The 27,443-nt window shown below is 27.4% G+C and overlaps 1 protein-coding gene across 4 annotated transcripts in view; it reads right to left on the bottom strand.

The window, feature by feature from the left end:
- LOC101891188 (uncharacterized) overlaps positions 1-27,443 on the bottom strand; it is a 332,789-nt gene that overhangs the window by 226,705 nt on the left and 78,641 nt on the right. Inside the window, exon 1 of one of the 4 annotated variants that reach the window (XM_059132142.1) lies at positions 21,191-21,200. The exons of 2 other annotated variants lie outside the window; for them this stretch is intronic. The gene's annotated coding sequence lies outside the window, so the exon portion shown is untranslated. Of the gene's footprint in view, positions 1-3,889; positions 4,043-21,190; positions 21,201-27,443 lie in introns of those variants that run through there. One more of the 4 variants, XM_059132140.1, reaches the window with a different exon arrangement.

Genomic DNA, 27,443 nt, shown 5'->3' with positions numbered 1-27,443 from the left:
TTTTTTTAAATTCACGTTGTTTCATAAAGGACAATAAACGTGGATTTTTTAAAGATTTTTTGAAGACCCAAAAAGGACAATAAACGTGGATTTTTTAAAGATTTTTTTAAGGATCCCTAAAGAACAATAAACGTGGAGTTTTTTAAGATTTTTTAAGGATCCATAAAGGACAATAAACGTGGATTTTTTAAAGATTTTTTAGAGGTTTTTCAAGGATGCATAAAGGACAAAAAATATGTTTTAAAAATCCAGTTTGGTTAACTCTTTCGAAACATTAAAAAATCATTCGGTAACATTTTTGAAAAATGTTTCACGTTTATTGTAGATTGTTAAAAATATTTCTTTTTTTTTTAAAAACACGTTTATTGTAGATCGTTAAAAATATTTCTAAAAAAATCCACCATGCTTAGTACTTTGAAAAAATATTTTTTTAATAATCCACGTTGTTTAATTTTATAAAAAAAATATTTTTTAAAAAACCAATATACTTAGTACTTTGAAAAAATATTTTTTTAAAACTTTGACAAAATGTTTTTTTTTTTTAAATCGACGTTGTCTTAATACTTTGTAATTTTTTTAAAAATCCTCGTTGTTTAATTCATGGAAAAAATATATATATTTTTTAAATCCAAATTGCTTAATTAAAAAAAAATCTATGTTGTTTAATTTTATAAAAAAATATATTTTGCAAAAAATTCACGTTGTTTAATTTTATAAAAAATATATTTTTTAATAGATTCACGTTATTAAATTTAAGAAAAACATATTTTTTTAAAAAATCCACGTTTTTTATTTTTTTAAAAATAAATATTTTTTAAAAAATCCACGTTTTTTATTTTTTTAAAAATAAATATTTTTTAAAAAATCCACGTTTTTTATTTTTTTAAAAATAAATATTTTTTAAAAAATCCACGTTTTTTATTTTTTTAAAAATAAATATTTTTTAAAAAATCCACGTTGTTTAATTTTATAAAAATAAATATTTTTTTAAAAAATCGATCTTGGTTCATTCTTTAAAAAAATTTTTAAAAAATCCACGTTGTTTAATTTTATAAAAATAAATATTTTTTTTAAAAATCCAAGTTGTTTAATTTTATAAAAATAAGGATCCCTAAAGAACAATAAACGTGGAGTTTTTTAAGATTTTTTAAGGATCCATAAAGGACAATAAACGTGGATTTTTTAAAGATTTTTTAGAGGTTTTTCAAGGATGCATAAAGGACAAAAAATATGTTTTAAAAATCCAGTTTGGTTAACTCTTTCGAAACATTAAAAAATCATTCGGTAACATTTTTGAAAAATGTTTCACGTTTATTGTAGATTGTTAAAAATATTTCTTTTTTTTTTAAAAACACGTTTATTGTAGATCGTTAAAAATATTTCTAAAAAAATCCACCATGCTTAGTACTTTGAAAAAATATTTTTTTAATAATCCACGTTGTTTAATTTTATAAAAAAAATATTTTTTAAAAAACCAATATACTTAGTACTTTGAAAAAATATTTTTTTAAAACTTTGACAAAATGTTTTTTTTTTTTTAAATCGACGTTGTCTTAATACTTTGTAATTTTTTTAAAAATCCTCGTTGTTTAATTCATGGAAAAAATATATATATTTTTTAAATCCAAATTGCTTAATTAAAAAAAAATCTATGTTGTTTAATTTTATAAAAAAATATATTTTGCAAAAAATTCACGTTGTTTAATTTTATAAAAAATATATTTTTTAATAGATTCACGTTATTAAATTTAAGAAAAACATATTTTTTTAAAAAATCCACGTTTTTTATTTTTTTAAAAATAAATATTTTTTAAAAAATCCACGTTTTTTATTTTTTTAAAAATAAATATTTTTTAAAAAATCCACGTTTTTTATTTTTTTAAAAATAAATATTTTTTAAAAAATCCACGTTTTTTATTTTTTTAAAAATAAATATTTTTTAAAAAATCCACGTTGTTTAATTTTATAAAAATAAATATTTTTTTAAAAAATCGATCTTGGTTCATTCTTTAAAAAAATTTTTAAAAAATCCACGTTGTTTAATTTTATAAAAATAAATATTTTTTTTAAAAATCCAAGTTGTTTAATTTTATAAAAATAAATATTTTTTTTAAAAATCCAAGTTGTTTAATTTTATAAAAATAAATATTTTTTTTAAAAATCCAAGTTGTTTAATTTTATAAAAAATATTTTAAAAAATCCACGTTGTTTAATTTTATAAAAATAAATATTTTTTTAAAAAAATCCAAGTTGTTTAATTTTATAAAAAATATTTTTTTAAAAAATCCACGTTGCCTAATTTTATAAAAAATATTTTTTTAAAAAATCCACGTTGCTTAATTTTATAAAAAATATTTTTTTAAAAAATCCACGTTGTTTCATTTATGGAAAAAATATTTTTTTTAAAATCCATGTTGTTTTAATTATGGCAAAAAATATTTTTTTTAAAAAATCCACGTTGTTTAATTTATGTAAAAAATATTTTTTAAAAAATCCACGTTGTTTAATTTATGGAAGAAATATTTTTTTAAAAAATCCACGTTGTTTAATTTTTGGATGAAATATTTTTAAAAAATCCACATTGTTTAATTTATGGAAAAAAATAATTTTTAAAAACCCACGTTGTTTAATTTATGGAAAAAAATATTTTTTAAAAAATCCACGTTGCTTAATTTTATAAAAATTATGTTTTAAAAAATTATTTAATGAATTATTGTTAATTGTATAAAAAAATATTTAAAAAAATCCACTTTGGTTTAATCTTTAAAAAATATTTTTTTTAAAAATCCAAGTTGGTTTATTCTTTAAAAAATATTTTTTAAAAAATCCACATTGTTTAATTAATGGAAAAAAATATTTTTTAATTTACGGAAAAAATATTTTTAAAAAAAATCCAAGTTGTTTTTTAATATTAATAATATTAATATTTTATTTCAAAAAATTAACCAACGTAGATTTTTAAAAAATATTTTATTTCAAAAAAATAACGAACGTGGATTTTTAAAAAATATTTTATTTCCAAAAATTTACCAACATGGATTTTTAAAAAATATTTAATTTCAAAAAATTATCCTCGTTTCTAATATTTAAAAAAAAATATTTTTTTAAATCAATTTTAATTTTTTTAAAAAAAAAAATTTAAATCAATTTAAGTTTTTTGAAAAAAAATTTTTTTAAATCACTTTGTTTGATTTAAAAAATAAAAATATTTAAAAAAATCCACACTGTTCAATTTATAGAAAAAAAAGTATTTTTTTTTAAATTCATGTTGTTCAATTTTTTGAAAAAAAAATGTTTTTTTAAAAGATCCGTGTTGTTTAATTTTTGTGAAAAATTTATTAATATTAATAATATATATTAATATTAATAATATATATTAATATTAATAATATTAATATTTTATTTCAAAAAATTAACCGACGCGGATTTTTAAAAAATATTTAATTTAAAAAAATTATTCACGTTTCTAATAATTAAAAAAAATATTTTTTTAAATCAATTTTAATTTTTTTAAAAAAAAATATTTTTTTAAATCAATTTTAATTTTTAAAAAAAAAAAATTAAAATCAATTTTTATGTTGTGAAAAAAATATATTTTTTTAAATCACTTTGTTTGATTAAATAAATAAAAATATTTTAAAAAAATCCACACTGTTCAATTTATAGAAAAAAATATTTTTTTAAAAGATCCATTTTGTTTAATTATTGTGAAATATATTTATTTATTTTTTTTAATCTATGTTGTAGGAAATTTTGAAAAATATTTATAAAAAAATCCACTTTGGTTAATTTATTTTAAAAGTCTTATTCAAAAATCCTAATTGGAGATAGGCTTTCAAAAACAATTATTTTTTTACTGTTTCAATGTTTGCTTTAAACTTGAACTTACCTTATCCAAATTTGTCGAATTTCGAAATGAAAAAAAAATGTTCGTTAAAAATTATCGTTGGCGAACCTTGTTTTTTTTTTTTTTGATGTCATCAAAAATGATTGCACTTTTTCGATTCTAGCTTTTCAATATTTCTTTTTCATAGCTAGTCGTTGAGGTAAGTGTAATGAACCTCAAATTTTCACACACTATTTTCCAATCACAGTCCAACCGGAATGTGTCTAAGCGATGTTGATGACCGTCTACACTAATAAAAACCCATACGGAGGAAGGAAATTGAACCGAAATCAATAATTGACACAAATTACAATTTCGATTTATTGCTTGTTCTTCTTCTGCCCTCGTTATTGGTGTTATTGTTGTTGTTATACGCCCCACAATTGGGGTTACAATTTTACCGGTTAACCGACAACAATTTTGAAAATAATGTCATCGACGACGTGGTGTCTCTTTCGATCGTTCGCTTGGAGATGCTTCGTAAATTTCAGATTTTTTTAAGAAATAAAGTTATTGAATGCTTTTTGTTTTTGTTGCCATCAAAAAACAGGAATAACAATAATGCACATCAAAATAAAAAAGCATCGAAATAAAAATATAACTAATTATGGAAATGCCACAGTCGATCGCGCCACCACTCATTGTTGTTTGAGGTGAATTTAGGTACTATTGAGTCGTTAAGAGTAGCAACATCGGTCCCGTCGGCGGCGTCGTCATCATTACCAAAAACTGAGTGCTTTTTAATCAGAAAAAAAACATCAAAAACAAAACTTTTTTTACATCCCTTCCCCCGCCCACTTCCGAAGCAGAAGAAGAAAAAATATTGTTTTGCAAAAAGACAAGCAAGAAATAATAAGAAAAAATCATCACCAGAATCATATCAGTTGGTGTTGTAGGTTGTTACCTTCAAAAGGGGATTTTGGGGAGACAAAGTGGACTAGGGCACTCCCTACTTTGATTTTTTAAATAAAAATTTTTCAAAAAATGAATCAACGTGGATTTAAAAAAAAATAGTTTTTCAAAAAATTAACCAATACTGATTTAAAAAATATTTTTTTTTTCAAAAAAATTAACCAACGTGTATTTTAAAAAATATATTTTTTACTAACGTGGATTTACTATCGTGGATTTTTTAGTAAATATTTTTTATAAAATTAACCAACGTGGATTTAAAAAATATTATTTTTTTAAATAATTAACAAAAGTGATTTTTTAAAAAAAAATATTTTTTGAAAAATTAATCAACGTGGATTTTTAAGAAAATATTTTTTGAAAAATTAGTCAACGTGGATTTTCAAGAAAATATTTTTGTAAAAATTAATAAACGTGGATTTTTAAAAAAAATATTTTTTATAAAATTAACTAAAGTGGATTTTTTAATTTTTTTTTTGTAAAATTAACTATCATGGATTTTTTAAAAAAATATTTTTTATAAAATTAACTAACGTAGATTTTTTAAAAAATATTTTTTCAGACATAAACCAATGTGGAATTAAAAAATATTTTTTTATAAAATTAACCAACGGCGATTTTTTAAAAAATATTTTTTATAAAATTAACTAAAGTGGATTTTTTATTTTTTATTTTTTTTTGTAAAATTAACTATAATGGATTTTTTAAAAAATATTTTTTATAAAATTAACTAAAGTAGATTTTTTAAAAAATATTTTTTCAGACATAAACCAATGTAGAATTAAAAAATATTTTTTTATAAAATTAACCAACGTGGATTTTTTAAAAAATATTTTTTATAAAATTAACTAAAGTGGATTTTTAATTTTTTTTTTTTTTTGTAAAATTAACTATCATGGATTTTTTAAAAAATATTTTTTATACAATTACTTACGTAGATTTTTTAAAAAATATTTTTTCAGACATAAACCAATGTAGAATTAAAAAATATTTTTTTATAAAATTAACCAACGTGGATTTTTTAAAAAATATTTTTTATAAAATTAACTAACGTGGATTTTTTAAGAAATATTTTTTATAAAATTAACTAACGTGGATTTAAAAAGGAACATTTAAAAAAAAATTAACCAACGTGAATTTAAAAAAATATTTTTTTTTCAAAAAAATTACCAACGTGGATTTAAAAAGGAACATTAAAAAAAAATAACCAACGTGAATTTAAAAAAATATATTTGTTTTTTTTTTTCAAAAAATTAACCAACGTAAATATTTTAAGAAATAATTTTTGAAAAAATCTTTTAAAAAATGATTTTTGAAAATATTAACCAAAGTAATATAATAATAATTGTTGAAAAAATAATTATCGTGGTTTTTTAAAAAAATATTTTTCAAAAATGTAACAATAGTTTTTCAAAAAATCAACCAACGAGGATTTTTTACAAATATTTTTTCAAAAAATTAACCAACGTGGATTTTTAAAAATATTTTTCAAAAAAATTTACTAATATGGATTTTTTAAAGAACTATTTTTTTAAACAATCTTCCAATGTAAATTTGTTAAAAAATATATTTTTTCAAAATATTTAGTTTGAGAATATATTTTTAACAACCTAAAATAAAAGTGGATTTAAAAAAAATATTTATAACGACCTGGAATAAACATGGATTTAAAAAAATATATATATATTTGCAACAACCTTCCATAAAGTGGATTTTAAAATAGAAAAGATTTTTTTAAATGCTTCATTAAAAGTGGATTTTTTTAAAAACTATTTATAACAACTTTCAATAAACGTGGATTTTTAAAGAAATTATTTATAACAACCTTCAATAAACGTGGATTAAAAAAAAAATATATTTGTTTAAAGTATCAGCAAATGTGTATTTAAAAAAATATATAATTTAAAATATTAACCGACTTGGAATTTTTAAAAAATATTTCGTAAAAAAATACCCATTGTGGATTTGTTAAAGAAACATTTTTCAAAAAATCTACAAACGTCTACCAATTCGAATTTGTCAAAAAATATTTTTTTCAAAAAATTTTGTTTAAGAGAATATTTTTAACAACCAACAATAAACGTGGGTTTTTTAAAACAAATATTTATAACAACCTAGATTTAAAAAAATTGATTAAAAAAATTACGACCTAGAATAAACTTGAATTTAAAAAAGATAATTAGAATAAACGTAGAGTTAAAAAAAATATATTTCCAACAACTTACAACAAACGAGGTTTTTTTTTAAAAAATATTTTTAACATCCTAGAAGAAACGACGGTTTTTTAGAAACTATTTTAACAACCTAAATCAAACGTCGATTTACTTAAAAAATATTTTTAACAACCTACTATGAACGTGGATTTTTTTTATAAAAAATATTTTTTACAACCTAGAATAAACATGGATTTAAAAAACAAATTATAACGACCTTGAATAAAGGTGGATTTAAAAAATAATTATTTTAAAGAACCTACAATAACCGTGGATTTAAAATTTTTTTTACTATCTGGAATAAATGCGTATTTTTAAAACAAATATATTTTTAAAAGGCTAGAATAAATGCGGATTTAAAAAATGTTCAAAACTTTATTCTAGGATTTAAAAAAAAATATTTTTTACAACCTTGAATAAATGGGGATTTTTAAAAAATATTTTCTTCAAAACCTAGAATAAACATGGACTTAAAAATATATTTATCTCTTAAAAAAATGCACGTTTATATTTTAAAAATCCACGTTAATCGTCCTTTTGGTTCCCTGGAAAAATCTTTAAAATATATATATATATATATATATATATTTTTTTTTTTTTTTGAAAAATCTGCGTTTATGTTTTTTATGAGAAAATATTTTTCAAAAATCCAACTATATGTTTTCTATGTAAAAATTGTTTTTTTAAAAATCATCGTTGGTCAATTTTTTGAAAAATATATTTTCAAAAATCCAAGCTGATTAATTTTTGGAAAAATATTTTTAAAAAATAAATAAATATAAATATGAAATAAATATGTTTTTTTTTTAAATCCACGTCGGTTAATTTTTGAAAAATATTTTTTTGAAATCCATGACAACGCTGCCGGGACGGGACCGATGTTGCTACTTTTAACGACTCAATAGTACCTAAATTCATCTCAAACAACAATGAGTGGTGGCGCGATCGACTGTGGCATTTCCATAATTAGTTATATTTTTATTTCGATGTTTTTTTATTTTGTTAGTTTTTTTGAAAATACTTATATGTATATATATATATATATATATATATATATATATATATATATATATATATATATATATATATATATATATATATATATATATATATATAAGTATTGTCAATGTGGATTTTAGAAAAAAATATAGTATTAGCCAACGTGTATTTTTTAAAAATATTTTTTTTTTTTTTTTTCAAAAAACTAACAAATTTTTCAAGCAACTTCTATCAACGTGGACTTTTTTAAAATATTTTTTCACCTTTGAAGAACGTGGATTTTTTTAAAAAATATTTTTTTTCAAAAAAACTAACAAATTTTTCCGGCGACTTCTATCAACGTGGAGTTTTTTTTTTAATATTTTTTCACCCACCTTTTTAGAACATGGATTTTTTATACATATTTTTTCCCCCAAACCGTAGGTCACCCCACAGTCGTTTATAGCCGCCCCATTTGATTACTTAACATCGATTCATTAAAAACCAATGACAATCGATTCAATACAAAAACAATAACAACAATAAATGTAAACAGAGATAAAAAACCGTTGCTTGTCTGACAATCGAGCACATGGTTTATTGTTTTATTTATAAATTATTACTGTAGTCAATTTTGATTTCAATTAAAATTTAATATTTTTTGAACTACTACTCTCCAAAAAATGAGAGGGGGAGATAAAGAGACCATTGCAGTGAGATAATATTAATAAAACTTGGAGAGTATCAATGGAGGTGTCTACAAATGTATGTCCTCCTCTCAATCTCTTAACTATTTCAAGGAGGTAAAGGAAAATTCTGGAAACCCTATACCCCACCCACAAAAACTCATAACTACGTCCATGATTTTTGTTTTTTCTTTTCAAAATTTTTGAGTGTATATTGCACTTGATTGTTTACAAATGAGTTGTTTTGCTTTCATTTGCTCGCCTTTGTGTCTCTGTGCCTCAGTGTGTGTGTGTGTGCGTGTGCGTGTAGTGTTGTTGCAGCTGTGGTGACTTTCTGTTGTTGCTGTTTTTTGTTTGGGTTTTGTTGTCATTGCTAAAAATGTATAACTTTATGACTAATTCAGATATGGTTGATTAAGTTTTGTTCTTGTTGTAATCATTTCGCTCTGTCACAAAATGAAAAGGGAAATTATTAATGGCTGTGACAATGTCATTAACCCTTTGGGGGCTGGTCATGAGGGAAATGTTGGAGAAAATTGGAATGCATTCAAATTGGGGGTCTAAGAACTCGGTTTAAAGAAACCGGATTAGTCTAAGTAAATTTGATTAGGAAATTCGCAAAAAGAATTGTTAGTGGAAACCGATTACCCGATTAGAGGACATGATTACCCGTTACAAATAATCGATAACTTGCATCAAACTAAGTATAATTCATAATGAAAATATTTCAGATATTTTAAAACCCTATCTCTGGTTCCATAACCCGATGTTTTATTTAAAGTAACCGGTTACTTATTTTGAAAAAATGCGATTTATCGCTACTTCCACACATTATTAACTCCCCGAAAATAGATGAGAGGTGTTAGATTCTTACGCTCCCATAAAAAACTAAAATACTCCCTTTGAAAAACCCGGTTACCCGATTTGGGAAATCGGTTACTTGTTCCAAAAAAGAAGAAAAAACTATTATTTGATTAGTTAAAATGGCAAAAACACAATCAATCGTTATCAAATAGCGAATACAAATTCAAAAAACCGGTAACCCGATTCAAGAAGACCCGGTTACAAATTAAAAAGTCCAGTCGCTCATTTCATATATTCCAAAATCAATTATATGGGTCAATAAAATCAGAACCAGAAATTTAAAAACCAATTACTCGTTTCAGAAGACCGGTTATTCGATCATAGGACACGGTTGCCCGTTACAAATAATAAAATACTCGCCTAAAAACAACATATTATTCATTATAAACATATTTCAGATATTTTAAAACCCTATTTCTGGTTCCGAGACTCGATGTTTTATTTAGAGTAACCGGTTACTTATTTTGAGAAAATCCGATTTATCGCTTTTTCCACCCATTTTTAACTTCCCAAAAATAGAAGAGAGGTCTTGGACTCTTGCCCTCCTTTGAAAAAACCAAATACACCCTTTGAAAAAACCGGTTACTCGGTTTTGCAAATCGGTTACTTATTTCAAAAAGAAGAAAAAAATATTTTTTAATTAGTTTCAATGGTTTAGAAGGCATTGAAATGTTATCAAAGAAAGAAATACTAGCTTTGAAAAAACCGGTTACCCGTTTCAAAAAGATTCGGTTACATATTAAATAGTCTAGTTTCTCCTTTCAAACTTTCCGAAATCATTTATTGGGGCCAATAAAAAAGGAACAAGAAATTTAAAACCTAGTTTCCATTCCAGGTTACAAAGCCGAGTAACCGGTTACTTAATTGAAAAAATCCGGGTTATCGCTTCAAAACTGTATTTCTTCCCATTATTAGCTTCCCGGAAATAGAAGAGAGGTCTCTGGTCCTTGCTATTAAAAAAACAAGTACTCCATTTGAAAATCCGGTTACTCGTTTTTGGAATTCGGTTACTTGTTCCAAAAAGTCCAAAAATTTGATTTGTTTAGCTAAAATGATTTAGACCATAATGAAAAAAATCATCATTCAAAACCGAATACTAGCTATGAAAAAAACCGGTTACCCGTTTCAAAAAAGACCCGGTTACACATTAAAAAGTCAACTTCCATTTTTTTCAAATTCTCCTTAATTAATTATTGGGGCACTAGAAACACAACAAGAAATGTATCAATTACTCATTGTAGAGGTCCGGTTACTCGTTTAACACAATCGGTTATTTGTTTCAGGATCCAACTTAGGTGTTTCCAAAAAGAGATAAAGTTAAAGAACGCGTTTATTCTATTGAAGAAAAAATATTTAGACTCAAAACTTGGTTATTTACTAGATACTCGCTCTATGAAACCGGTTACTCGTCTAAAGAAGTCGGTTACTCTTTTTAAAACCAGGTAGAATTTAAGAAATAGTTAGTAGTACCTGGTTATTAGCATACAAACTTTTATTATTTGTTTCGAACAACCAATTATCGGTATGAATTGAACCGGTTACTAAGATAAAATCCGGTTCTCATTTCAAATTTTCCAAAATCAATAAAAAAAACTCTGCAATATATTGGTACAAATGAGGTAATCGTTACTAGAACTCAATTACTGATCATAATAGTCCGGTTTCTGGTAGTAGAAAACCGGTTACTCATTGTCAAAAATTGAAGATATACCTGAAATCAAGCTATTTCGTATAATCGTGTTAAATGGTTCAAAACTAGAGCGCAATTACTGATAGTAATAGACCGGTTACTCGTTGCAAAAAACCGGTTACTCATTTAAAAGAATCCGGTTATTCGCTGAAAATATTTATTTGGTTTGAAAAAAAAAGAAAATAACCACTGCTACAATTTGAATGCGGACATAAAAACATGGGTCAATGCTTATCTATTTCAAGTATCCGGTTACTCGTCTAAAAAACAACTGTGATACATTCCAAAAAAACTCGTTGAGCAACCTAAAATGGCATAAGCCCAGCTATAGAAGCAAATAACTTAGTTTAAAAATTCAGTTACACGTTATAAAAAAACCGGTTACTCGTTTTATGAAAATGGTTACCTTCTTCAGAAACTCGAAAAATCTTTATTATATTGGTACAAATGAAGTAATTGTTACCAGAACTCAATTACTGATTGCAATAGACCGGTTACTCGTTTTAAAAACCGGTTACTCATTTACAAAAATTTAAGATTTACATTAAATCAAGCTATATCGTAAATAATGGTATTAAATGGTTCAAAACTAGTAATTACTGATTGTAGCAGACCGGTTACTCGTTGCAAAAAAACCGGTTACTAAAAATAAGAAACCGGTTATTTGTTCCAAAAATATCTGTATACGGTTCGAAAAGAAATAATCATTACCACAAATTTGATTGCTGACATGCTGAAAAAACATGTTCCTTAGCTTATCCTTTTCAAATTAAAAACTTAGTTCTCCGGTTACTCGTTCCAAGAAAATGGTTACTTTGTTTCAAAAACTTGGAAAATCTGTATTATATTGGTATAAATTTACATTATTATTATATTTGTATATACCATTGTTACTAGAACTCTGCTAGAATTTTTTAAGCCGGTTATCGTCGTTACGTAAACCGGTTATTCACTGTCACATATTGATATTTTACCTTAAATCAAGTGATTTCGTAAATATAACACCATTATTTACGAAATTACTTGATTTAAGATTTAATTCAAAATAAGTTACAAAGTATTTAAAAAATAAAATTATTAATTTAAAAATAAACGGTTTTCGGTTCAAAAAACCGGTTTCGATCTTTTTTTCTCACAATATATTATTGAAAAAAATAATTTTAAAAAATCCACGTTCATTAATGGGCTTTGGAAAAATATTTTTAAAAGTCCACGTTCATTAGGGCTTTGGGAAAATATTTTTAAAAAATCCACGTTTATAGACAGGCCTTGAAAAATATTTTTAACAAATCCATGTTTATTGGTGGCCCTTGAAAAAATATTTTTAAAAAATCCACGTTTGTAAATGACTCTTGAAAAAATATTTTTAAAAAATCCACGTTTGTAAATGACTCTTGAAAAAATATTTTTAAAAAATCCACGTTTGTAAATGACTCTTGAAAAAATATTTTTAAAAAATCCACGTTTGTAAATGACTCTTGAAAAAATATTTTTAAAAAATCCACGTTTGTAAATGACTCTTGAAAAAATATTTTTAAAAAATCCACGTTTGTAAATGACTCTTGAAAAAATATTTTTAAAAAATCCACGTTTGTAAATGACTCTTGAAAAAATATTTTTAAAAAATCCACGTTTGTAAATGACTCTTGAAAAAATATTTTTAAAAAATCCACGTTTGTAAATGACTCTTGAAAAAATATTTTTAAAAAATCCACGTTTGTAAATGACTCTTGAAAAAATATTTTTAAAAAATCCACGTTTGTAAATGACTCTTGAAAAAATATTTTAAAAAATCCACGTTTGTAAATGACTCTTGAAAAATATTTTTAAAAAATCCACGTTTGTAAATGACTCTTGAAAAATATTTTTAAAAAATCCACGTTCATTAATGGGCCTTGGAAAATATTTTTAAAAATTCCACGTTCATTAATTGGCCTTAAAAAAATATTTTTAAAAAATCCACATTTATCTGTGGTCTTTTGAAAAATATTTTTAAAAAATCCACTTTGACCGAAAATCCTTTAAAAAATGTTTTTAAAAAATCCACGTTCATTAATGGACCTTGAAAAAATATTTTTAAAAAATCCACGTTCATTAATGGACCTTGAAAAAATATTTTTAAAAAATCCACGTTCATTAATGGACTTTGAAAAAATATTTTTAAAAAATCCACGTTCATTAATGGACCTTGAAAAAATATTTTTAAAAAATCCACGTTCATTAATGGACTTTGAAAAAATATTTTTAAAAAATCCACGTTCATTAATGGACCTTGAAAAAATATTTTTAAAAAATCCACGTTCATTAAAGGACTTTGAAAAAATATTTTTAAAAAATCCACGTTCATTAAAGGACTTTGAAAAAATATTTTTAAAAAATCCACGTTCATTAAAGGACTTTGAAAAAATATTTTTAAAAAATCCACGTTTATTAAAGGACTTTGAAAAAATATTTTTAAAAAATCCACGTTCATTAATGGACCTTGAAAAAATATTTTTAAAAAATCCACGTTCATTAAAGGACTTTGAAAAAATATTTTTAAAAAATCCACGTTTATTAAAGGACTTTGAAAAAATATTTTTAAAAAATCCACGTTCATTAATGGACCTTGAAAAAATATTTTTAAAAAATCCACGTTCATTAATGGACTTTGAAAAAATATTTTTAAAAAATCCACGTTCATTAATGGACCTTGAAAAAATATTTTTAAAAAATCCACGTTTATTAATGGACCTTGAAAAAATATTTTTAAAAAATCCACGTTCATTATTAGACCTTGAAAAAATATTTTTAAAAAATCCACGTTCATTAATGGACCTTGAAAAAATATTTTTAGCAAATCCACGTTCATTAATGGACCTTGAAAAAATATTTTTAAAAAATCCAAGTTCATTAATGGACCTTGAAAAAATATTTTTAAAAAATCCACGTTCATTAACGGACATTGAAAAAATATTTTTAAAAAATCCACGTTCATTAATGGACCTTGAAAAAATATTTTTAAAAAATCCACGTTCATTAATGGACCTTGAAAAAATATTTTTAAAAAATCCACGTTCATTGATGGACCTTGAAAAAATATTTTTAAAAAATCCAAGTTCATTAATGGACCTTGAAAAAATATTTTTAAAAAATCCACGTTTATTAATGGACCTTGAAAAAATATTTTCAAAAAATCCACGTTCATTAATGGACCTTGAAAAAATATTTTTAAAAAATCCACGTTTATTAATGGACCTTGAAAAAATATTTTCAAAAAATCCACGTTCATTAATGGACCTTGAAAAAAAAAAATTAAAAAATTCACGTTCATTAATGGACCTTGAAAAAATATTTTTAAAAAATCCACGTTCATTAATGGACCTTGAAAAAATATTTTTAAAAAATCCACGTTTATTAATGGACCTTGAAAAAATATTTTTAAAAAATCCACGTTCATTAATGGACCTTGAAAAAATATTTTTAAAAATCCACGTTCATTAATGGACCTTGAAAAAATATTTTTAAAAAATCCACGTTCATTAATGGACCTTGAAAAAAAATTTAAAAAATCAACGTTCATTAATGGACCTTGAAAAAATATTTTTAAAAAATCCACGTTCATTAATGGACCTTGAAAAAATATTTTTAAAAAATCCACGTTCATTAATGGACCTTGAAAAAATATTTTTAAAAACTCCACGTTTATTAATGGACCTTGAAAAAATATTTTTAAAAAATCCACGTTCATTAATGGACCTTGAAAAAATATTTTTAAAAATCCACGTTCATTAATGGGCTTTGGAAAAATATTTTTAAAAGTCCACGTTCATTAATGGGCTTTGGAAAAATATTTTTAAAAAATCCACGTTCATTAACGGACCTTGAAAAAATATTTTTTTAAAAAATCCACGTTGACAGATAGGCTTAAAAATAATATTTTAGAAAAATCCACGTTTACAGATAGGCCTTGAAAAAATATTTTTAAAAAATCCACGTTCATTAATGGACCTTGAAAAAATATTTTTAAAAAATCCACATTTATAGGTGAGCATTTGAAAAAATATTTTTAAAAAATCCACGTTCATTAATGGACCTTGAAAAAATATTTTTAAAAAATCCACGTTCATTAATGGACCTTGAAAAAATATTTTTAAAAAATCCACGTTCATTAATGGACCTTCAAATAAAGGTATTTAATGGTTTAAAACGATGAACGACGTGTTCTAATAATACGGTGATTTGTTAAAAAATAACCCTTTTTCGGTTCATAAAAACCGGTTCAATTTTTTTTTTCAAATTTTGTTCTGCTTTTCATTTATGCAAGTTTCACATTTTTTTTTACAAAAAAATGTAAAATGTTGAGAATATGAAATTAATTTACCTTAAAGATAATATCATGCAGTTGATTGATTAAAATACGTACCTGTAAAGAAAAAAAAAAAAACAAAAAAAAATTATAAAAAAATTTAAAAATAAATTTTAATAAAATTAATTATATATAATAAAATTCGAGAGCAATTATGAAAAAAATATTTTATTTTTTGGGAATACTCTGATTTTTTTTTTTTTTTTTTGATAATTTTTTAATAGGTCCCTCTATTAAAAAATATCAAAAAACCATTAAAAGGCCAATACAAGAACATTTTCAAAGTAGAAGTAATTTTTCAGCAAAGTTTGGACCATCTTTAGGAAAATATATTTCCAGTTTCAGAAAAAATATGTCTTTCAAAAATCATATTTTTTTCCTATAAATACTGAGAAAATATTTAAGTCTAATTACTCTAATTATAGAGGACATAATTATAGCATCAAAAGTCCAAGTAAATCACACACACCAAATTTCTTAGTCTAATAACTAAATCTTTAATTACACATGATTTTGGAAATTTATTTATATTCAAGGTTAGGGTAGTTGTTTTTTTTTCGCAGCTTAACATGAAACAATGAAAAGTTTTTGATTTCGAAAAGACTAAACTATTTCAAAAAAAAAAAAAATCCCCACCTTTGCAACATTTAATTATATTAGTAGTAGGCGTGTCTGATCACGTTATGTAGATTGCACAAAAATGTAATTAATTTGAAAATCCAAAAAAAAAAGGAAAAAAATGTTGAGTGGAACTTTTTACTAAAGCCATGCTTAAAAATAATTATAAATAAGTCTTGTTTTGGGGTGGGGTACAGCAGTCCAAATCCATGCAAAGTAAAGCAAAATATGTTTCTAGCATTTCCTGAACTCCATCAACCTACAGCTAACAAGACAGCAATTTGTTGTTGTCTTCACCAATGCGGGGGGAAACTCATTTGAATACCGAAAACAATAACAAGGAAATCGTATTTTGTTGGGAAAGAAACTTTTTCTTTTAATTAAAAAAAATAAAAATTAAATAAAACAAGAAAATAGGCAAAAGAGAAAAATGGCGCCCAACGAGGGGGCGGAAAAAAATTCAAAAAATAGATGATAAATATTATTTAAAAAAATCTGACAAAATTATGGTAGGCATTTCACTTCATTAAAGTAGACAAGAAATAGAAAAAGAAATAAGCAAAAGAGAAAAATGGCGCCCAACGAGGAGACGGTGAAAAATATAAGAAAATACACTAAAATATTACATTTAAAAAAAAATGCTACAAAATATGTGTCAGAACATCCTTAAATTAAAGTTGACAATAAATAAAAAAGAAAATATGCAAACGAGAAAAATGGCGCCCAACAAGGGGACGGGAAAAAAACTCAAAAATATACACATTAAATATTAATTATTTTTAAAAAATCCGACAAAATATTGCTATAATCTCCCTTCAATAAAAGTAGACAAGAAATAAAAACAGAAAATATGTAAAATAGAAAAAATGGCGCCCAACGAGGGGGCGGTGAAAAATCTAAAAAAATACACCGAAAAATTACATTTAAAAAAATGCTACAAAATATTTGTCCGAAATTCCTATAATTAAAGTAGATAAGAAATAAATAAAAAAAATATGCAAAAAAAATTGGCGCCCAACGAGGGGACGAAAAAAAACTCAAAAAAACCTGTTAAATATTATTTTTGTTTTAAATTTTTTAAATCCGACAAAAAAATTATATGAACTTCCTTTAATTAAAGTAGACAAGAAGGAAAAAAAGAAAATATGCCAACAAGAAAAGTGGCGCCCAACGAGGGGACGGGGAAAAAACTCAAAAAAAAAAAAAAAATAAATAAATATTATTTTTTATACCCTCAGCCATATGACTAAAGAGGGTATATATCATTTGATACGGCTAAAACGTGCCTCATCGGAATAACGGTTTTAGACCCTAGTTCTCTTTGGACCAAATCTAGCTGGTATTCGACTTGATCCAAACTTTGTACATTGTGATATTATTGTCATACTAAGATTGAGTTCGGAGATGGGCAATATCGGTCCACACCTTCCGGTACCTCTCCCACAAAAATTCGAAATTTTCAAAATATTTATTCTCTGCACAGAAAGGGAAGCAACAATCCAATTTTGCTCTAAATTTGCAAATTGTAATATTTGAGTCAGTGCTAGGTCAGGTGCGAAAACGGACAATATCGGTACACTCCCCAAAGTACCTCCCCCGCAAAGGGTCAAAATTTTGAATAATTACAACTTTTATAAAATGTGATGTAATAATCCGATTGTTTTCAAATTACACACATGACAATATTTTTATTAACCAAAGGTTTGGTATGAAAATGGAATATATCGGTGCGCTCCTTCTGGTACCTGCCCTAAAAAGGGTCAACATTTTAAATATTCTTGATGCTCATAAAACGCGAAATTAGCATTCGATTCCATTTAGACTTGGTACATTTCAATATATCCATCAACAACAGATATGTTATAAAGATTGTAGAAATCGGACCACTGCTTCCGGTACCTCCCACACAAAGGGTCTAAGTTTTGTATAACCAAAACGTCCATAAAATACGAAATAAGCGTCCGGCTCTCTTCAAATTTTACACATCTCAATATTTCTACTAACACATGATCTACTATGAAGATGGGATATATTGACTCACTCCTTCAGGTACCTCCCTCAAAAAATGTCAAAATTCTGTGAATATTTTGTGAAGCTCATAAAACACGAAAATAGCACTCGATTTCATTCAGACTTAGCACATCACAGTATTTCCATCAACACAAGATCTGCTGTAAAGATGGTACAGATCGGACTATTCCTTCTGGTACCTCCCCCCACATAGGGTCAAAGTTTTGTATAATGAAAACGTTCATAAAATCCGAAATAAACATCCGATTCTCTTCATATCTCACACAACCCATTATTTCTATTAACAAAAAATATGCTATGAAGATGGAATACATTGGTCCATTCCTTCTGGCACCTTCCCCACAAACGGTTAAAAATTGGAATACCCCTGAAGCTCACGAAACCCGAAATTAACATCCAATTCCATTCAGACTTGGCATATCTCAATATTTCCATCAACACAAGATCTGTTATAAAGGTGGTAGAGATGGGACCATATCTTCCGGTATCGCCCCACATAGGGTTAAAATTTTGAATAACCGAAACGATCATAAAATAAGAAATAAACATCCAACTCTCTTCAAATTTCACACAAGATCACTTCAAGATCGGTTGTGAAGATGATATATCAAGTCATTTCATAGCTTCGATAAATTTTTCATACATTTTCAAGCCTAACGGAATGTTTTTACTCGGATACTCGTTGTAATTTATTGGATAACCAGAGAAAATTATTATTTTTTTTAAATATAAAAAATGTGCTTATTTTCTTTGTATTCTACTGCACTTATATTAAATTGTATTTGGGTTATATTCGATTTTTTTCAGATATCCGCTTAAATATAAAAAAGTTTAGTAAGGAAAACTATATTTTCGGACACTTTTATTATCATTTTTCAATATTTCAATTTTTTTTAAAACGTTTTTGAAATTTAAAAACCGGTTTTTACCAGGGTAACCGGTTCGATTTATTCGGGTAACCAGTTTTTTCCGACACCAAAAAATCCCATAAATTCCCTTTGATTTATGTTCTCAGACATCAATTATAGTTATTCGCCTACATTCGAAATTGTTTGCAATTTTCAAAGGAAATTAAATGAATTTTCAATTTTCGTAATTAACGATTTCTCTTATTTGAAACCAATTCAATGAGGGAATCAAATGGAGGGGAGGGTAATAAAGGGGGGTTGTAGCGGAGATGTTTTAAAACAAGTTTTTAGGGTCTACATCTGTGGGGATTTATTTGAAAACATTTTTCCTGAGTATTTTTCATGAACAAATGAATGGCGCCCAACATGGGGGCGCACCTTATTTTTTATATTTTTATTAATATTCCGCTTGGTCTTATCTCTTAACGTTGCCACGCCATCCTAGTGTAAAAATCTATTCTTGAGTTTTACCTACAACGGAAATTCCCTGAAAATTATGTTTTCCGTACCCCATCATGAACAAATGAATGGCGACCAACGTGGGATCGCACATATTTTTTTGCTTTTTTTTTTCATGGATTTTTTGCTTGATCTCATCTCTTAACGTTGTCCCGCAGGGAGGGTCTTTTAAATCAGATTTTAAGTTCTATCCACAAGGAGGATACCCTAAAAATTTAATTTTCCGAGCCCCAATGAATGGCGCCCAACGTGGGGTTACGAATTGTTTTGCCCTTTTTCATGAATTTTTTGCTTGGCCTCATATCCTAACGTTTCCACGCCATCCTCGTGTATAAACCATTGCCACATAAAGTCATTTTTAGTGCTTCCAAAAATGTTTCCGAGATTTATCATAAAAAAATGAATGGCGCCCAACACGGGGTCTGACCTCTTTTTTTTTATTTTTTTTACTAATATTTCGCTTGATCTCGTCTCTTAACTTTGCCTCGCCGTCATGGTGTAAAAATCTCCTTTTTAAGTTCTATCTACAATGGGGATTCTCTGAAAATATGTTTTCCGAGCCCCAAATGAATGGCGCCCAACGTGGGGTCGCCCATTATTTTGCGATTTTTTCATGGATTTTTTGCTTGGCCTCATTTCCTAACATAGCCACGCCATCATCGTATATAAATCATTGTCACATAATAACATTTTTAATAATGTCCCCATTTTTCCCGAGATTTATTTTGAACAAATGAATGGCGCCCAATGCGGGGTCTAACCTCATTTTTTAAATATTTCGTTTGGTCTCATCTCTTAACTTTGCCGCGCCGTCATATTGTAAAAATCTCCTCTTAAGTTCTACCTATAATGGGGATTCCCTGAAAATATGTTTTCCGAGCCCCAAAATGAATGGCGCCCAACGTGGGGTCGCCGATTTTGTTACTGTTTTCCCATGGATTTTTTGCTTGGTCTCATCTCTTGCTGTTGCCACGCAATCCCCGTGTATAAACCATTGTCACATCATGTCATTTTTTAATGCTTCCAAAATGTATTTCAAAACGAAAAGCCACATTTCACTTAGCCACAAATCGCTTGTTAATCGTTCGTTAACTGTGCAAATTTTTTTTTTGCTATGAAGAGAAATTTCTCCAAGTCTTTAGAAAATTTTTTTGTGGATTTCTTCGCCATCATTGCTTTTAATGATGAGCAATTTTTTGGCTAAATGCGAAGTTGATTTTTTGATGATTTTTTTCAAGTTTTCAAAACTTTACCCCCTCCACTGACCGTTTTTTTTTATTGCCTTTTTATCTTGGCTAGTTAAAGCTTAAGGTGCTGTTGCATTTTCATTACATCAGTTAATTTTAATGGCTCGAAAATTTTCACAGAACTTTTATTTCGCTCTCTCCCTCTTCACAGTTGTTAAGAAATCCGGTTTTATTGGTTTATTCACCTTCCAGTGGGGAATTTATTGTGCGACGAGTGCGTGTTACGTTTCCAGGGGGTCTATTACAGCATTTACAGGTTGTCGTGGTCGACATTTAATTGTGATAATGTAATTTTGTTGTTATACCAGTGTTTGTTGTTGTTGTTGTTCTAGTTGAAAACCCTTCTGCACTTAATTAACACATTCTCTTTTACAGTTGTTAATTAACTTGGAGGGGGTAATGTTATGTAATAACAAATAAAAAAGCAGCTAAGTTCGGCCGGGCCGAACTTTGAGTAACCTCCACCACTTGGAACAAATTTGGAAATTTTCGAAAAAAATTAAATCCTTAAACAATTCTGTTAAAATTTTAAAAATACCGAATGTAGGTGAAGAGAGTTGAATGCTTATTTCGCTTTCTTTGAGAGTTTTGTTTGTCAAAAGGAATGGTCCGATCTCCACCACCTTTATAACAGATGTTATATTAATGGAAATATTCAGATGTGAGAAGTCTGAATGGAATCAGATTTTAATTTATCATTTTATGAGCTGCTCAAAAATTTGACCCTTTGTGGGGGAGGTACCCGAAGGAGTGGATCGATGTAGTCCATCTTCTCACCAGACCTTGGGTTAATAAAATTATCGCGAAGTGTAAAATTTGAAGACAATCGGAGTTTTATTTTGGATCTTATGATCGTTTTGGTTATTCAAAATTTTGACCCTTTGTGGGGGAGGTACCAGAAGAAATGGTCCGATATCTACCATCTTTTCCACAGATCTTATGATGATGGAAATATTGGGATATATCAAGTCTGAATGGAATCGGTTGTTAATTTTGTGTTTTCTGACCTTCATGAATATTCACAGAATTCTTACCCTTTGTGGGGGAGGTACCAGAAGGAGTTGAGCGATATATTCCGTCTTGATACCAGATCTTGGGTTCATTAAAATATTAGGATGTGTGGAATTTGAAGACAATCGTACTTCTACATCACATTTTATAAGAGTTATAATTATTCAAAATTTTGACTCCTTGCAAGGGAGGTACTTGATGGAATAGACCAATATTGTCCATTTTCGCACCTGACCTAGTACTGATGCAAATATTAAGTTTTGCAAAGTTGCGGATTTACTTTTCTCTTTATGTGCAGTAATTTTTTTTTTTTTTTTTTGTAAATTTCGACCTTTTGTTGGGCAGGTACCGGAAGGAGTGGACCGATATTGCTCTTCTCCGAACTTGATCTAAGTTTGATAATAATATTATAATGTTTCAAGTGTGGACAAAATCGGATACTCCCTGATAGTTATTGTGCGCACCAGCCAACAAAAAGACAGACGGACGGACGGACATCGCTGTATCGTCTCCAAATGTCCTGAAACGGATTTGGTCCAAAGAGACTAAGGATCTACGACCATTATTTCGATGAGGCACATTTTAGCAGTATAAAATGATATATACCCTTGGTAGCCTTGTGGCTGAGGGTATATATATAAAAAAAGGTAAGACCCCGCGTTGGGCGCCATTCACTTGTTCATGAAATAGATTGGGAAAACATTTTTCAAATAAATTCCCGCTTATGATGGACCTTAAAAAATGCTTTCAAAAGATCTCCCTTACAATCCTCCTTTATTACGCCTCTTCATTGTAATTCCTCAGTATTTTAAATAACAGAAATCGAGTTTCAAATAACCGAAATCGATAATTGCGAATTGAAAATTACAAATTACTTTCATTACAGGCGAATAACTATAATTGATGTCTGAGAATATAAATAAATGGAATTTATGGGATTTTTTGGTGTCGGAAAAAACCGGTTACTCGAATAAATCGAACCGGTTACCCGGGTAAAAACCGGTTTTTAAATTTTAAAAATATCTCAATAAATTTGAAATATTGAAAAATGATAATAAAAGTGTCCGAAATTAAAATTTTCCTAACTAAAAATTTATATATTTAAGTGATTACTTGAAAAAATTGAACAAACAGACTGCAAAGACTATTCAATTTTTTTCGGCTACTCCAATAAATTAAGTCGAGTACCCGAGTAAAAACATTCCATTAGGAGATAATACCAAGCGAAATATCAATAAAAGGAGAAAACTCGTTCATATATAATTATGATCCGTCAAAGCCTAACAGGTTTTAACCTGACATGAATTATGGTCATTCATCATTCATTCATATTTTCGTATCTTGGCTTGGTTTGTTTTCATAAATTATTATTTGTTTTCTTTTTTTATACCCTCAGCCATATGGCTAAAGAGGGTATATATCATTTGATACGGCCAAAACGTGCCTAGTCGAAATAACGGTTTTAGACCCTAGGTCTCTTTGGACCAAATCCGTTTCAGGACATTTGGAGTCGATCTAGCGATGTCCGTCCGTCCGTCCGTCCGTCCGTCTGTCTGTCTGTCTGTCTGTCTGGCTGGCTGGTGCGCACGATAACTCTCGAAGGAAGTATCCGATTTGATCCAAAGTTGGTACATCGTAATATTATTGTCAAACTTAGATCGAGTTCGAAGATGGACAATATCGGTCCACTCCTTCTGGTACCTCCCACACAAAATATCAAAATTTTCAAAGAAAATAATTTGTTGCACAGAAAGAGAAAGGATGAGCCGATTTTGCTCCAACATTGCGAATCATAATATTTTCATCAGTGCCAGGTCAGGTGCGAAAATTAACAATATCGGTCTACTCCATTAGGTACCTCCCCCACAACGGGTCAAAATTTTGAATAATTACAACTCTTATAAAATGTTATGTAAGACTCCAATTGTCTTCAAATTTCACACATCTCAATAATTTTATTAACCCAAGGTCTGGTGTGAAAAAGGAATGTATCGGTTCACTCCCTCTGGTACCTCCCACACAAAATGTCGAAAATTTCAAAAAATGTATTTTTTGCACATGAAGAGAAGCGATAATCCGATTTTGCTCCAACTTTGCAAATCTTAATATTTGCGTCAGTGATACGTCAGGTGCGAAAATGGACAACATCGGTTCACTCCATCAAGTACCTCCCCCACAAAGGGTCAAAATTTTGAATAATTACAACTCTTATAAAATGTGATATAACAGTCCGATTGTCTTGAAATTTCACACATCCCAATATTTTTACCAACCCAAGGTCTGGTGTTAAGATGGAATATATCGGTCCGTTCGTTCTGGTACCTCCCCCATAAAAGGTCAAAACTCTCAAAAAATATTTTTTGCACAAAAAGAGAAACGATAATCCGATTTTGCTCCAACTATGCAAATCTTAATATTTGCGTCAGTGATACGCCAGGTGCGAAAATGGACAACATCGGTTCACTCCATCAAGTACCTCCCCCACAAAGGGTCAAAATTTTGAATAATTACAACTCTTATAAAATGTGATATAACAGTCCGATTGTCTTGAAATTTCACACATCCCAATATTTTTACCAACCCAAGGTCTGGTGTTAAGATGGAATATATCGGTCCGTTCCTTCTGGTACCTCCCCCACAAAGGGTCAAAATTTTGAATAATTACAACTCTTATAAAATGTGATATAACAGTCCGATTGCCTTAAAATTTCACACATCCCAATTTTTATATTAACCCAAGATCTGGTGTTAAGATGGGCAAAATCGGTACACTCCTTCTGGTATCTCCCAAACAAAAGGACGAAATTTTCAAAAAATGTATTTTTTAATGCACAGAAAGAGAAAGGATAATCCGATTTTGCTCCAACTTTGTAAATCCTAATATTTACGTCAGTGCTAGGTCAGGTGCGAAGATGAACAACATCGGTCCACTCAATCAAGTACCTCTCCCACAAAAAGTCCAAATTTTGAATAATTGCAACTCTTATAAAATTTGATTTAAGTGTCGATTATATATTTTCTGCAAAGAAAGAGAAGCAATAATCTGATTTGGTTCCAACTTTTCAAATCCTAATGTTTGCGTCAGTTCTAGGTCAGGTGCAAAAATGAATAATCCATCCACTCCATCCACACTCCATCAAGTCCTTCTGGTATCTCCCCCCTAGGGATCAAATGTTTTAATAACCAAAACATTTATAAAATCTCTTTATATTTCACATATCCCATTATTTTCACTAACAAAAGAGCTGTTGTGAAAATGGGAAAAAATCGGTCCACTTCTTCTGGTATCCAACTCTCCTAAAATTCCACAAATACGAACATTTTTGATAAACCATTATCTGTTGTGCTGATGATATATATCTCTGAACCCCTTCTGGTACCTCATTCAAAAAGAGTCACAATTTTTAATACTTTTATTGTCATTATTTGCGGAACAAGTCAGCGATTGCTATATCTAAATATATTTCTCTTTGCCAGAAACCTGAGATAAATATGGAATTTATGATTTTCCATAAATTGAGATATAAATGTTCGATTTTCTTGTAATATTGCCCAATATATTTATATGTATTAGAGAAGAATGAAAATAGAATGCTTCATTCGACTTTATCTGGTAGCCCACGCACGTTAAGGTTTTCTAAAAATTATCATATATGTCATGTACAGTGAAGGAAGTTACCAATATAGTCAAATCCTGGCACGTCTCAATATTTATATCATATTTATTTAGGTCCGATACGAAATGGCCAATATTGGCCCATTCTTTCAGAACATACTCCACAAGAGGTTAAACATTTAAATAATCATAACAGAAGTCAAAATATGTTTAAGTAATCGTACATTGGCTGAGGGTATACATCTGTCGGCAAAACTGACAGATACTTTTTAACTTGTTGTAATTGGTTTTTCTGCACTACTTGGGGATTGAAAACAAATCCGCTTAGAGCCACTCCGCGAAGAAAGCCACTGACAATTATTAATTGGAAACGAATGGATTTAGGTAACATTGACTTATGTTTGAAATGCATTTGGAAAGGAAAATGAAAACAATTATTTGAGTGCTTTAGAAATGGAAAATTTTACAAAAAAAAAAAATAATTAACATTGGGCGCCATTTAAAAAAAAATATTTTATGTACATTTATTCAAAATTTTTTTAAATATGGATTTTTTACATTTTTATTTAATTTCTGTAAAATATACTTTTAATTTGAGTGCTTTAGAAATGGAAAATTTGAAAAGAAAAAATAATTTACGTTGGGCGCCATTTAAAAAATAAAAAATATTTTATGTAGATCTATTCAATTTTTTTTAAATATGGATTTTTTTACATTTTTATTTAATTTCTTTAAAATATATTTTAATAGACACTCAAAAATGTGGATTTCTCAAATATAGTTTTCATAGCCCATAACGTACAACGTTGGGCGCCATTTTTGGAAATATTTTTGGTGTGAGTTTTTTTTTTCATTTTTTTTATGTTTTTCTTTAAATATATTTTACTAGACACTCAAAAATGTGGATTTCTTAAATATATTTTCCATAGAACATAACGTACAACGTTGGGTGCCATTTTTTAAATATTATTGGCGTGAAACCGGAAAAACCGGTTTCTCGAATAAATCGAACCGGTTAACCGGGTAAAAACCGGATTTTGGTGGTAAAAAATATCTCCAAAAATTTGGAATAAGATAAAATTAAAATAAAAGTGTTCAAAATAATCAATTTCAATAAAGCTTTGATGTATATTGAGTTATTTATTTAAGAAATGCCTCAAATGGGTATTAATTCACCTCCAACCAATCGATCGATAACAGATTTAATTGTTAATCTTCGGTGTTAACAGGCGAATAACAATGAGTGATGTATGAGAACATAAAAAAGCAAATTTATGCGATTTTTTGGTGTCAAAAAAAAACCGGTTACTCGAATAAATCAAACCGGTTACCCGGGTAAAAACCGGTTTTTGGTTTTGAAAAATCTCTCAAAAAATTGATAATATGGAGAAATGACAATAAAAGTGTCCGAAATAATCAATTTCAATAAAGCATTCATTTAAGAACTACCTCAATTGGGTATTAATTTATCTCCAACCATTGGCTAAATATCAAAATAAATTTCTAATATCCGCTGTTAACAGGCGAACAACAATGATTGATGTATGAGAACATAAAAAAAGGGAATTTATGTGATTTTTTTGGTGTCGGAAAAAACCGGTTACTCACGTAAATCGAACCGGTTACCCGGGTAAAACCAGTTTTTTTTTTATTAGAAAAATCTTTTACAAAATTTTGAATTTGGAGAAATGGCAGTAAAAGTGTCCGAAATAATAAATACCTCAATAGGGTATTAATTTATCTTCAACAAATGGCTCCGTAACAGATTTAATTGTTAATATTCGGTGTTATTGATGATGATTTTTTGGTGTCGAAAAAAATGGTTACTCGAGTAAATCGAACCACTTACCCGGGTTAAAAACCGGGTTTTGTTTTTTTTTCTTTTTTTTTTTTTTGATCAGCATAAAATTCTATGCCGATTTATCGATGTCCGTCCGTCTGTGAATATCACTTTAGCTACCGAACGAAATTAAGTA

The sequence above is a fragment of the Musca domestica genome, unplaced genomic scaffold (assembly GCF_030504385.1).
Source record: "Musca domestica strain aabys unplaced genomic scaffold, Musca_domestica.polishedcontigs.V.1.1 110, whole genome shotgun sequence".
Classification (NCBI taxonomy): Eukaryota; Metazoa; Arthropoda; class Insecta; order Diptera; family Muscidae; genus Musca; species Musca domestica.
This window is presented reverse-complemented; position numbering and strand designations above follow the sequence as displayed.